Consider the following 13,814-nt stretch of genomic DNA (forward strand, 5'->3'; position numbering starts at 1 on the left):
TACACTGAAATTAAAAATGTACTCCAGCCAGCCCCCTCCAAACATACACATACATATGTGCAAAAATAATAACCCCACACCCCTCCAGCTAATCCCTGCAGCAGTGCAAAAAGAAAGACATTCAGAAACCAGGCTAAAATATATAAAACTTTACACTTCTCTTACTATAAATTAAACAGTGTCTAAATAAGTGAAATACAATAATCAGGTCCCATAAAATGATGATTTCAATACAAAAGAGAATGCCCCCTATATTATCACAATATAAGCTCTGTGTTCTCTTCAAATCTTCAAATATGTCAATTTTTACCACTCTTCAGTGGAAAAAAGGCTTACCAGAGTTTAACGACCCCTTATTAAGAGTGAGTCATACAATGTTTTTCTGTATAGTCTCAGTTCACTCTAAACTCTATGGGAATCCTTTCTTCTAGGTACATTTTTCTTTCTTCAACTCTGTCACTACTGAATGTATCATAGAAGAAAATGGACCTTATGGTGCAGTAAATTTATTTTCAAATAAATTCAAATGAGCATACAATCTACTCACAAGCATAGGTCATTCACAACTTTCAACCCCTTTATACAAGCAGGTAGAACGCTAACCAGAACAAAATTGACCTACTAGACATGCGTAGGTCAATAACACATTGCATACATTCATTCCTAAAATCCTCAATTATTTAGTGTAAAAAATGTCCTAAATACCTAAATCTGTGGTCATATGGTCCGAACCTGTCCGCATAATGTGGCAGGATCATCATAAGTTCTGAAGAATGTGAAGAATGGGGATGTTACAAATAAAGGTTGTAACAAGACCAGTTAACGGTCTGCAGTAGTGAAATAGGCCTTTGATGGATAAGTGGGTTGGTGTGGTTTTGTAGTGAGATGGGCTTTAAAGCGGAGTTCCAGATGTTTTATTTTTTTTTAAAACCCCCCGTGTTGTTTGCATCTAATCCGATGTCATTTGCCATTATTAAATTTTATTAATGTAGCTTTAGTAAATGTTATGTATTTTAACCGCTTGCCGACCGCCCACAGTATATTTACTGCGGCAGACAGCCCCTCACAGGCAAAGCGACGTTGGACTACGTCGCTAGCCTGTGAGGCTCTAGGGGGCGAGCTCCCGCTCCCGCCCCCGCTCGTTCCTGCACATCACCCCGCGTGTGACTGGCGGATCCGATGTCCGCCGGTCACTCGTGATTGTCCGGTGCAGAGGGAGAAAGGCAGGCGGCTGATGTAAACAAAGCCGCCTGTCATTCTCCCCTGTGTAAGAACAGAGATCATACGGTCCTGCTATGTAGGATCGTATGTCTCTGTTGTTACACCACTAGCCATGCCACTTTACAGTTAGAAGCACACCCCTAGGGACACACTTAACCCCTGCATCACCAATAAAATTAACCCCTTCCCTGCCAGTGTCATTTTTACAGTAACAGTGCATATGTATAGCACTGATTACTGTAGTAATGTCACTGGTATGCTCAAAAGGGTCAAAAATGCCAGTCAAGGGTCCGATCTGTCCGCCGCAATGTCGCAGTCCCGCAAAAGAAATCGCAGATCGCCACCATTACTCGTTAAAAAAAAAAAACACCAAAAATGACAGAAATCTTTCCCTTAGTTAGTAAACGCGATAACTTTTGCGCAAACCAATCAAAATACGCTTATTGCGATTTTTTTTTACCAAAAATATGTAGCAGAAAACAAATTGGCCTAACATGTTAAAAAATTTAGATTTTTGGGGGGAATTTCATATAAAAAAATGTGAAAATATTGTTATTTTTGCAAAATTAACGCTCTGTTGTTGTTTATAGCGCAAAAAGTAAAAATCACACAGGTGATCACATACCACCAAAAGAAAGCTCTGTTTGTGGGAAAAAAAAGGACGTCAATTTCGTTTAGGTACAGCGTAGCTCGACCACGCAATTGTCCGTTAAAGTCACGCAGTGCCGAATCGCAAAATAGGGCCTGGTCAGGAAGGGGGTAAAATCTTCCGAGGCTTAAGTGGTTAAAAAACGTACTTAGCAGTCCCCTGCCCAGCGTGCACCAATCTTCAGTGTGGGCACCTGATGCCCACTGGTATCTTGTTTCGGGATACGGCACTGCTTGCTACCCAGCATGCACCTCCTGATCTCGTGCATGCGCATAAACAACAAAGCGCAACGCAATGCTGCAAGCGGCTGCGGAGGCATCTTGACTCCTCAGATTGATTACACCCATATCCCAGAAGCCAATGGGCAGTCGGACATGACGTACCTCGCTGCAGCGAGGTACCGCAGATGTGGGGTAAGTGGGGCACTGACACACTTAATAAAAACAAGTAATTTTATCAAACTAGTGAAATGCTTCTAGAACTTTTTGGTTCTCCCATATAACCTTTAAACCTTTAAATCCCTGCCTGAATTTATTTCCTGAACACTTCTCTAAGTATTATTTTAATATAAAATTACGCAAAAAAAAATCTGTGCTTTCCTGTTTGCTTGCAACTAATTTTTTCACATTCTGTAAGTGGTAGATTAAGCTTTACACTTCTGTTTGTTATCTATAGGTATAGAAACAGTGCCCTCTTGTGTATGCTTTCCTTATGTATGGATATATACATGGAAGCATGTCTACTGTATAGAGTTTTTTACAGGTATTATAAGCATTACTTACCTCACGCATTGTAATTATTACATTTATTTAACATGTTGTATAAAACAATTTTAAGAGACAGGCCATGTAAATTTGCTGCAGAAAATGTTCTAAGTGCCTTTGCTGGAATTTTCTTAAGTCCTGGATGCCAGTAAGAAGCCAAGGAATGTAAAACATTTTTGGCAAACTTTCACAATAAGTAATGCTGTGTCACAGGAAAGCCCTCAGGGCATAATAATACCCCATGTGACTCATTCCAGGGCATTGAATGTGCTCTAATATTTAGTAGAAAAATAATTCTACATATCATTCACCTAAGAAAAAATAATAGATATGTAATCTGTCATCTTTAATGCTTGTCGTCCCAAGCTTGTATTTTAGTACACACTCAAGGTGCATATAGACATTTGGATAATAATCTTATAATCTTCCAGTTAGTCAATTTTTAACCAGAATATGCAAAAGTCTAAGGCCTAGGTTTAAAAGTGGGAAAGGAGGGGGGGGGGGGGGGTTGAAAAGAAATTGGTTAGGTTAGAAAATCTTGTCCGATAACTATTATGTTCCTTATGGTAAGTTGGCTCAAGGGAGCTGTAGCCCCTTCCTCTGCCTCCGTGCTTGAGCTACACAGCAGAAATCCATTCAAGATGTGTACATACTGTATGTCTGAGGGCAGTCAGATTGTGCAGATGACCAGCTTTAGCTACCTGAGCCTTGATGGTTACTGTAAGCCTAAACTGTCATTTTTACCCTTTGAATGCCTAGGTATTGCATACATCAATGAAGTACTTTCTGTGGGGTTGGCAGTTTTGTATGGTATCCCCTTCTGCACAAGCATGGGAAGAAGAAAGGGTCTGATAACGCTACTACTTTACACATTTTTGCACACGTATTCTGGCTCTGAGAATGGAGGAGGGGGACCTTATACTAATCTGTCCATCCTCAATTCCCATAATGTCTTTCATTGTGGGAACCTACAGTATAGCATGGCTTCTACAAATGAAGCAGAGGGGTAGAAAGGCCGGGGGGGGGGGGGGCACACTTGGCATTTGATGAGTGCCAGTCACAGTTGCAAACACTCATATTAATCCCAGTAGCAACAGAAGATTACAGCTATGGGGGTATCTGGTGCAAAGTAATGAAGATCTCAACCTAACAAAGCAGCCACCAGCACACAGGACACTGTCATTCATTGTAAATACCAGCCCTGGTGATGTTAGAAAAAAAAAAATTGAATGTACACTAAACTACAAATTTAGGTATAGGTTTAATTAATGCTTCTCTAAATCTAGGAAATGGTTTTTCAACATTTTAAAAATAACTTATACATCGGTGCCACTATGGGTGCCAGTACTTCCACCAAAGAAACCATCCTAAACACTGTTAAGTACCAGTTTCCAGCATTTTTCTTTTCTTCGCAATCAGCCCACCGGCATTCTTAACAACCAGTGTTGTTGTTACTGGTTGTTAAGGAGTAAGACAGCAAGCCTGCGGCCCTTTCTGGTCTGGTATGAATTTTAAGGGGGACCCCATGCCAAAAAAAAAAAAGCAAGGGCCCCCCAAAATCCATACCAGACCCCTATCTAAACATGCAGCCTGGCAGGCCAGGAAAGGGGGGGGATGCCCCCCTCCTGAACCATACCAGGCCACATGCCCTCAACATAGGGGAGGGGGTTGGGCAGCATGCCCTGGTTGATGACATCACAAAGGGGCAGGGTCACCTCTTGACGTCCCTGGGTGGCCCGTGACTTAGTTTATTTAGTGGTGGGAGGTAGCAGAGCTGTTAGACGGTGGCTGGTGTTCATTGTGATTGACGATGGATCTAAACCGCAGGACATTGTTTTTTTCTTAAATAAAGTACTTGTCAAAAACTATCTGTGCATTATTTACCGTTTCACACTTTTTTGGTGAATGAGTAGGGGTACCGATTACATGTACCTTTTAACCACATACTACCCGCCCACTGTCAAATGACAGCGGAGCGGTGTAGCTATTATCCTTGGACGCCGTCATATGACGGCGCACCAGAACAGTCTCTCTTGCGCACCCCCGGGGGCACGCAGAGCGGCGATCGTGACCCGATGACATAACTCCTTACCCATGTGATCGGCTGTGTTGAATCACAGCCGGTCACATGTAAATGAGGAACTGCCGTTATTCGGCTCTCCTCGCCTCACACTGTCAGTGTGTGAGGCAAGGAGAGACGATCAACGGCTCCTCCTCATAGGGGACACAAATACAAGTAATCAGGGCACTGATCATCAGTGCCCTGATTACACAAAATTAAAAAAAAGTGCCATTAATGCCTACCATCAGTGCGCACAGTGCCCGCCATCAGTGCCCAATGAGTGCCCATAGTACTGCCAGTCAGTGCCCATCAGTGCCTGCTCATCTAGGCACTGATGGGCACTGACTGGCAGCACTATGGGCACTGATCGTAGGCACTGATGGTGCTGCCCATCAGTGTTGCCCATCAGTGCCACCTGTCAGTGCCCATCAGTGCCACCCGTTAGTGTCCATCAGTGCCACCTTTCAGTGCCCGTCAGTGCTGCCTCTCAGTCCCCGTCAGTGCCCATCAGTGCCACCTATCAGTGCTCATCAGTGCCGCCTATCAGTGCTCATCAGTGCCACCTATCAGTGCCCATCAGTGCGGCATATTAGTACCTCCTCATCAGTGCCACCTCATCAGTGCCCATCAGTGCAGCCTATCAGTGCCCATCAGTGCCGCCTCATCAGCGCACATCAGTGAAGGAGAAAAACCTTTATTTTCAAAATTTACTTACAGAAAATAAGAAAAACTTTTTTTTCAAAATTTTCTGTCTTTTTCTTTTTTTTTTTTGTAAGAAATAAAAAACCCAGAGATGATTAAATACCACCAAAAGAAAGCTCTATTTGTGTGAAAAAAAAATGATAAAAATTTCATATGGGTACAGTGTTGTATGACCGCGCAATTGTCATTCAAAGTGTGAGAGCGCTGAAAGCTGAAAATTGGCCGGAATGAAAGGGGTGAAAGTGCGCTGTAGGCAAGTGGTTAGTGATTGAGCAAAATCTTGCAATTTCCACTAGCGCCTTTTACCAAGCTCTTCAGGATAGTCTTTAGCACAGACATCTCCTCTTTAAAAATACAGGCAGAAATCTTCCTGCTTCATTTCCCTTGGATGTGCCATCCAGCTGGACAGTAAAAATCTTTCATTCCCCAAGACAGATGCCAACTTCTAACTTCAGGCATAAGCCCAGGCTCTTCTTCAAGCAACTCCCCAGGCAACATGCCTGACAAGCAACGTCCCTATCATTCTGGAAGCCCCCTTAGCCCAAGCCTGAGAGCAAGCAGCTCCTCTCCTGGCAGGGACCCAGTAGACAAAGACCCTTCTAGAAGGTCCCATGAATATTTATCTATTTTCCTAGTATACAACCCTGAAAAAAACCCTAGGTGTTTGGTCAAGGTACTAAATATGTATAATTCCTAGGAGAAACCCAATGAATGCCGAAAAAACGAAACATTTAGAGCTCAGGCTGTCTACAACCCAGCTGCCAACACCAAATTTAGAATAGGAACACTTGAACTTCAGCAGGGATGCTACACACCTTTGGGCAGAGATTATTATCTATTGTCTACTATTGTCTATTGACTACTCCACTTGCTCCAACCCAAAGAGAATAAAAATCTCAGTTCATGTTTTTGCTAAACAATGTTGTCATGCTCACTGTGATGAAGTCTGAAGATAGCAATACCGATTTCATGTAAATTATAGTTGGCAGGAAGCTAATGAGCTATTTCACATGCTAGATTTAAGAGTGAGTGAGTGACTGTGGGGAGGTATTGCCTTCTGGAACAGTCTGACCTTATCAAATACCAAATGATCAAATACTCAAATATCAAATGAAGAATGTTGATATTGAGTTTGGAGATGTATTGATGAAGACTGCTGTTAGTCAGACAGGTTTTGTATATTAGCAAAATTGAAAGCAGAGACACGTGCGCAGACTAAGATCAAGGCCAGAACATGGGAATCTAAATCCAGCATGAACACATGGCCAATGAGTGGAGCTAGCAGAACAGTAAGAAACAAGCTACACAAGGCTGTAAAACTTACAAAAGACACACAAAACATTGGGAGACAAGAGGAGGAACTCACGTGTCACCGGCAGATAGAAGAAAGCACTCGCCAAGGTTCAAGGAGTTTTTGGTCTTCACCAGAACCCTTGAGTGCAAACTCAAGGTTTCGAACCAAACCTTACAACTATTGTATATAATCTTCAAGTTCAAAAATGGAACTTAGGAACATAAATCTGTATTATACAGTGATCCACATTTCATCCGCATTTAGATAAACATTTTGTATTTTTATAAAACACTCGGGTTGAATTTTTAAAAGGATTATTCATGACAGAACTGCTTATTGCAAAGATTTTTAGCAAACTAGCAAACTCCTAAATTGCTTTTATCCAGAGATATTGCAATTACTAACTCCCTAATGCTCAAATTTTTCAAAATAAAAGTTTAGGTAGGAAGGACAACTGCCAAACTTCAGTGTAGCAAACCGCATGTCTGTTTGTAGGACGGATGTCACATTTTCCTCCCAGTAATGAGGAGGTAATTTTTAATTAGGCAGTTTCCAATAAAATGGTAATAATTTAATTTTAATTTCACTATTCAAGACAGACCAAAAGAATTTTATATATATATATATATATATATATATATAAATATTTATATATATTTATAATATATGATTAATAATATAATATATTATTCAAGACAGCATAAAAATCTTAAGGAGCTTCATTGGTTTTCATTTACGCAATTCGTTTTCATAGGTGGACAGAGCAGTAGTTGTTTTTATGCATTTTCTACTATATTATACTGTATGTGTGCTTATAATGATTTTTATTATTTAACAACTAATAATTTTATAGTAAATACAAGAAAAATGCACACGTTTTAGCTAAACCTTCACCCTAAAGTGAATGTAAAGTCTCATTTTTTTCCCTTTAAAAATAAAAAACATTTTATACTTACCTGCTCTGTGCACAGATTGGTTTTGCACAGATTGGCCCAAATCCTCTTCTCTGGTCCCTCCCTCCTGTTCAGTGCTGTTTGCTGTGGGGGCACCCGTGCCGAGTCAAAGCTCCCTGTGTCTGATCAGACATGAAGCCCTGCCCCCTCTCTCTCATGATTGGCTGGCTGGCTTTTATTGACAGCAGCCAATCAGGAAGGAGAATCTAAGATGGCTGAGGCACTCATGGACATTGCTGGACAGAGAGGGACCTCAGGTAAGTGTTAGGGGGGCCGAGGGGGGCTGCTACACACAGAAGGTTTTTAAAAATCCTTCTGACTTTACAACCACTTCAAAGCTGACGTTTAGCCAAAAAAAAAATTTGCTACAGCTTTAGTGACATCACTTACTGAATTATGTCCATGCAACTGGATCTTGGCAAAATCTACTTTGCAGGGATGTCTTTCTTCTTTCCATCTCTGAACTTCAAGTGCTGCCATGGTTAACCTCTTTGGGACCGGAAGGTTTTACCCCCTTAATGACCCGGCCATTTATAATAACAATAATTGTGTTATTTTAACTGATAGTTGTGGGGTCGTGTGACTCTGTACCCAAAAAATAAAAATTGATGTCCTTTTTTCCCCACAATAAAAATTGGTGTCTTTTTTCCCCACAAATAGAGCTTTCTTTTGGAGGTATTTGATTACCTCTGTGGTTTTTGTTTTTTGAGCTATAATTAAAAAAAGAGTGACAATTCTAAAAAAAAAAAAAAAAAAACAATATTTTTTACTTTCTGCTATAATACATTCACAATAAAAAAAATAAAAAATAAAATGAGGTTGAAGGATTGTAAGAGGTGCATGAAAGCCAGCCAGCCCCCAGTCTGATGTACTCACCCTCCAGTCTGTCACCAACCAAATAAAACCTGTCTCTTGGTACAAAGAACAGGGGTTTAGTTGACACACATTTGCAAACGCATGTGAAAGCTGCAGAGCCACTTCACGGCAACCTGTTATATCTGCAGTCCTACACTCTTAATTTAGTGTCCTCACACTGGAGGCACATGGCCGCTAATGGGTGGATGGGGGACAGGTGAGAGGGAGACAGCCCAACCTCCCCCAACCCATCCCCATCCACGACTGGCTGTTGTCTCAAAAACTCAAATAATTAGGTTATAATATAACCATGGTGCAAAAAAAAATGTTTCACCAATTTAGGCCAAATTTGTATTCTGCTACATATTTTTGCTAAAAAAAATCTCAATAAGTGTATATTGATATCCTTCCTCGTCCTTCTCCTCCTTTGAGAAAAGTTCTTTCTTTGATTGCACTGCCTGTACCATGATTTGTAAATAGGGAAGAGTCCAATGAGTCACATTTCTCTCTTCCGCATTTACAGATCCTGTTACAAGGAGTGTAGTCAATTAAATAACATTTATTAATGGAGGTAGAGGGGGCAGGGGATAGATCTTTGTCGGACCATCTTTATTGCTGTTCTGCCTGAAGACCCAAAGCTGTTACCCATTGCAGCGCCGGAGGTTCAGAGCCAGGAAGAGGACAGGCATCCGTGCAGTGAAGATTGTTCCATGATCCAATTACCTACACAACATGGGACATCTTTTATTACAGGTAAGTGCTGTGGATAAAGCTGTAGGCAGGGGCGTAACTACAGGGATTGCAATTGCAACCAGGCCCCATGCTCCAGGGGGCCTGTATGGCTCCCCTGTACACCTGGATAGGAGGGGCGGCGGGGGCAGCATGTAGAGAAATCACTGTCCTCCTTTTTCCTCCTGTAGCTGGAGGAGGAAAATGGAGAAGATTGGTTCCTCTGTATGCTGCCCCCGCCACTCCTCCTATCCAGGTCACTTGTGTTCTGCTGTCTCTGGGCCCCTGTATGCTCCCCAGCCCCCCCCCCCCCCCCCACTGTGCTCCCTTCCCTCTCCTGCTGGCTGCTTCAGAATATGTGTCAAAATATAGAACCAGGAAGGGGTAAATATGTAATTTACCAGCTCCTTTCTTTCCTGAGTAGACATAGTCATTGACATTGTAAAAAAAAAAAAAAAAAAAATGATAAAAAAATAATACAATTAAAATACCAAAAAAATAAAAACTACTGACACCAGTGGGTGAACTACCAGGATCTCAAAGGTCACACTTGCGACTGGGCCCTGTCATTCCACCACGGTGGGGAGTCGCCAGGAAGGGGGCCCACTGCAGAACTTGTGAAAGTGTCCCGCTGCGGGACCATAATAAAGGGCCCTGCAACAAGAGTAAAGGGCCCCAGGATCAGTGGGAAGAGCCCCAGGCCTGAAGGGAAGGGCCCTGGCCAGGGGTCCGGGGGGGCCCTTCATGGTTTCTTGCACCGAGGCCCTGAAGGTTCTAGTAACGCCTCTGGCTGTAGGGAATTTTTGTTTTTGCTTAGCTAAACTTCCGCTTAAAATAACGATTTCGCTTTACTATCAAACCATGTTACCAATTAAACAGTTTTCCATGAATTTAAAAGTATTTCAATTGTAAAAAGAATGAGTTCAAATGTAAACCTGGATAGATGGGGGCATGCACAATTATACCATACTTCAATGATTCCTCATCATGTGTAAGTAAATTAAATATGAATAAACATGAATCACTGATTATAGATGCTCACTGACACACCAATTCCTGCCTTCCTGAACAAATATGATGTTAGATATTAAAATGTTTTAGGAAGTACTTTTATGACCTTGCTAGGGATCTGTTGATACCCGTTTTTCTTACGTTTTATATAACAGAATTCCAAAGATTAATTGCGCAATCACATTCTTTCCTGTGTTCTGTTCTTTTTGTATCCTTAGGTCAAAGCTGCTTACATCACTATTACTTGTCTGATGAAGAAAGGTTACCCCTGGAGTATAATATAAGGATGGCATTCTTTTCATATAAAAAAGAGGATTTGATGCCAGATAAAATTTCAGTAAATTAAAAACAAAAGCAACCATGAAAATTTACACTTAACAAATCGTTAAAGAAATATGAATTCCTATAGGTAGATTAAGTGTCGGTTCACACTGTTCCGACTTGTCAGGCGACTTGGTCTGTGCAATTGGAACCGGTCTAATAGGAGCGACTCAAGTCGCTCCGACTTAGAAAAAGGTTCCTGCATTACTTTTGGACAAAGTCGGAGCGACTTGCATTGACTTCCGTTATGTGAAGTGCACGGTGACTTCATAAGTCGCCCGAAGTCGTTTCGTCATAGTGTGAACCGACACTAAAGCACTCCCATCTTTCAGTGGCTATATTGTTTCCTTTTTAAGAATGGTTGGGTTTATTGGCAGTATGTCCACCAAAGACCTCTTATCAAATGTCAACAAACACATTTCACATAGTAAGAATTTACCAATTGTTTCCCTAAATATCTAACAATGCTAATGCATGTCTTTGCAATAATGCTTCGTAATTATTGCTACTAGCATTTGTCCTTCATTCGTTATAACTTCACTTTAAATAAAACGGCATATATAATTATTTTTACATATCAAAGCAATTATTTGGGGGAAAAGAAAGCTTTTGTGGTCTTCTTGGCTTATTTCTGTATTTGTCAGGCAAAGGTAGCCTCATTGCATTCCACTCTATGAATTTTAAGACATTTTAATTATCTATCCCTGCATGCTAAAATATAATGTAGGTGAATAAAATAATTTTTTAAATATAATAAAGTTTATGAAATGAATAGTAAAACACATATGCAGGTTAACTAAAGCCAAAATACGCAATATGAAACAATCATGTTACAATGGAAGCATTTTATAAAGAATCCAATCTTTTTGTGTGTTTCTTTAACTAGTTATAAATACAAAGAATACAAAACAAAGAAAACCGTACTGTGGAAGTTTCCAATGCCAATGGCTTGGAGGATGTAAAAACAAGGAAGATTCACCCCTGTTGTGTTGTGTCTTTAATAAATACAGACCTATTGGGGTGGTTGGAGTGCAAGTACGTTTGGAAGCGATGGATAAGTGCTTCCTGCTTCAAAGGAATTAGGACAGGAAAGCAAGCCCCCCCCCCCCATATTTTACCACACTTTGTGGGGCACCCTCTGGCCTCATCATTTTATCTGTAGAGATGCAGTACTTTCTTAACCAGTTGTTTCCATAAGCTGATATCTAAATATTTAGTGATGTCCAATTTAGCAATATGGTGTATCTTTTCAAATCTCTCGTTACAAGGATGGATACCTACATGCCTTTAGTATTTGCATAACAATGCTTATTTCGACACCTGCAGTTTCGTCATGCAATACAAAAATAGCCAGATATGGTCACTCTGAATGTGTCCCCTACCCCGAGATGTGTTAGTACAGGCTAAAAATACAAAAAGTGAAATTTTTTGCATATACTCCCAGCTATTGGTGAAATGTTTGCATAAGCTTCCCTGAAATTCTGACAGGGTTGGGAAGCAGATCTTAGAACAATTTTAGGTGAGGATTGGGATGACATTCTACAGGACGGGTTTCACTTTCATTTGACACAGCTATTCATAATGCATAGAGTCTATCGTACTCCAGAATTTCTTTGTAAGGCCCATTTCACACGGGCGTTCCGTATGTCCGTATATCAACCCATCCGTTTGCGAGTGATATACGGACGTAATGCTTGTCAATGGGATTGCGGATGTCAGCGGATGACCATCCGCTGACATCCGATTTGCGTCCTTTCAGTTATATTCCGTTTTTTGGAACGGAACAGAACCCTATTTTTCTTCCGTTTAGAAGAAGTCCACACGGACGAAACGCGTCAGTACACAGGCATGCTGTTTCCCTGGTAATCACAAGTGGCTTTGGCTGGCATCCGGATCTCACCATCAAGGAGGCCTGAGCATTTTCATGCAGCAGTGGAGGCTTGATTATCTTCATGCAGCCGTGAATCCATAATTGGAAAACGTATGTGGAAGTCATCTGGTATTGACGTGGATATCCAAAGGTGTAAAGGGTCCAAGCTACCTATGCTTACAGGCGTATGTTTATAACATATCTGGTGAGTGCCCACTCTTAAGGGGGTCACGTTTGGTGTGGTGAAGGTTGGAACCTAGCTACTGACATCTATACACCGGGGATTGTCATTTACAGCACCGTATGAACTGTCTGGAGATTTTAAGAACAATTTTATTGAATCTGAAGACAATTTGTTCCTTTTGAGGATTTTATGGTCTACGATATAAGTTTATATATTGTGCGCTGCTGGATGCAATTTAGTGTCCTTTTGAGGATTTTATGGTCTACGATATAAGTTTATATATTGTGCGCTGCTGGATGCAATTTAGTGCTGGACTATACTTTTATGTATTTTTTACAGTATTTTATTTCATCATTTTATATACATTGGTTTTTATCACAGCGGCTGCGATCAGCAAAGTTTATGCTATTTATTTGTTATTTATTGTCAACACCTTAATCTAGTGTGTGGTTTTATCCCCTTTTACCAAGAGCGCTGGGCGAGTGTTTGCAGTCCTATTTTGGTCCCAACCACTTTTTATTCAAGCCTAAGACTGAGCTTAGAGATAATTCCTGCTGTGCAAAATGTGGTTAAAGCCAGGGCTCCCCCTTACATTTTCTTTGTTAAAATGCTAAATTCTTGTAATGCTCAAAAAACTGATTTAAAAAAACAAAAGTGTAGGATATTGGCAAGGAGATGCACAAGGGCTGCTCCTGACCAAGATCCTACATTTTTTTTAAAATCAGATTTTATGATTTATTTTATGATTTAAGACAGATTTTGTGATTAATAAATTGATCAGGTGATTGTCCCCAATATTAATGTTGACCCAATCATCCAGGTGGCCCAAGGGCTGCTCCTTACCAAGATCCTACACTTTTTTTTTTAATGAGATTTTAGGATTTATTTTATGATTTAAGACAGATTTTATGATTAATAAATTGATCAGGTGATTGTCCCCAATATTAATGTTGAACCAATCATCCAGGATGGATTCCACGTCACAACTATCACCAACTACCATCCTTTTGGAAAGCCCAGAAAGAGAAGGTTATTTCTAAAGAGGCATTCCTCCAAGTCTGACAGTTTTCAATATGGTTAGAGATATCCCTTTGGACTGCACGGAAATCATTAGAGAGGGTTAACCATGTCTTTCAGATCACTAATCCTCTATTCGGTGTTAGATACCCTTTTTAACATTTTTTGCATATCATGTCTAA

The sequence above is a fragment of the Pelophylax lessonae genome (genome assembly GCF_965119305.1).
Source record: "Pelophylax lessonae genome assembly, chromosome: 1".
NCBI classification, from domain to species: Eukaryota; Metazoa; Chordata; class Amphibia; order Anura; family Ranidae; genus Pelophylax; species Pelophylax lessonae.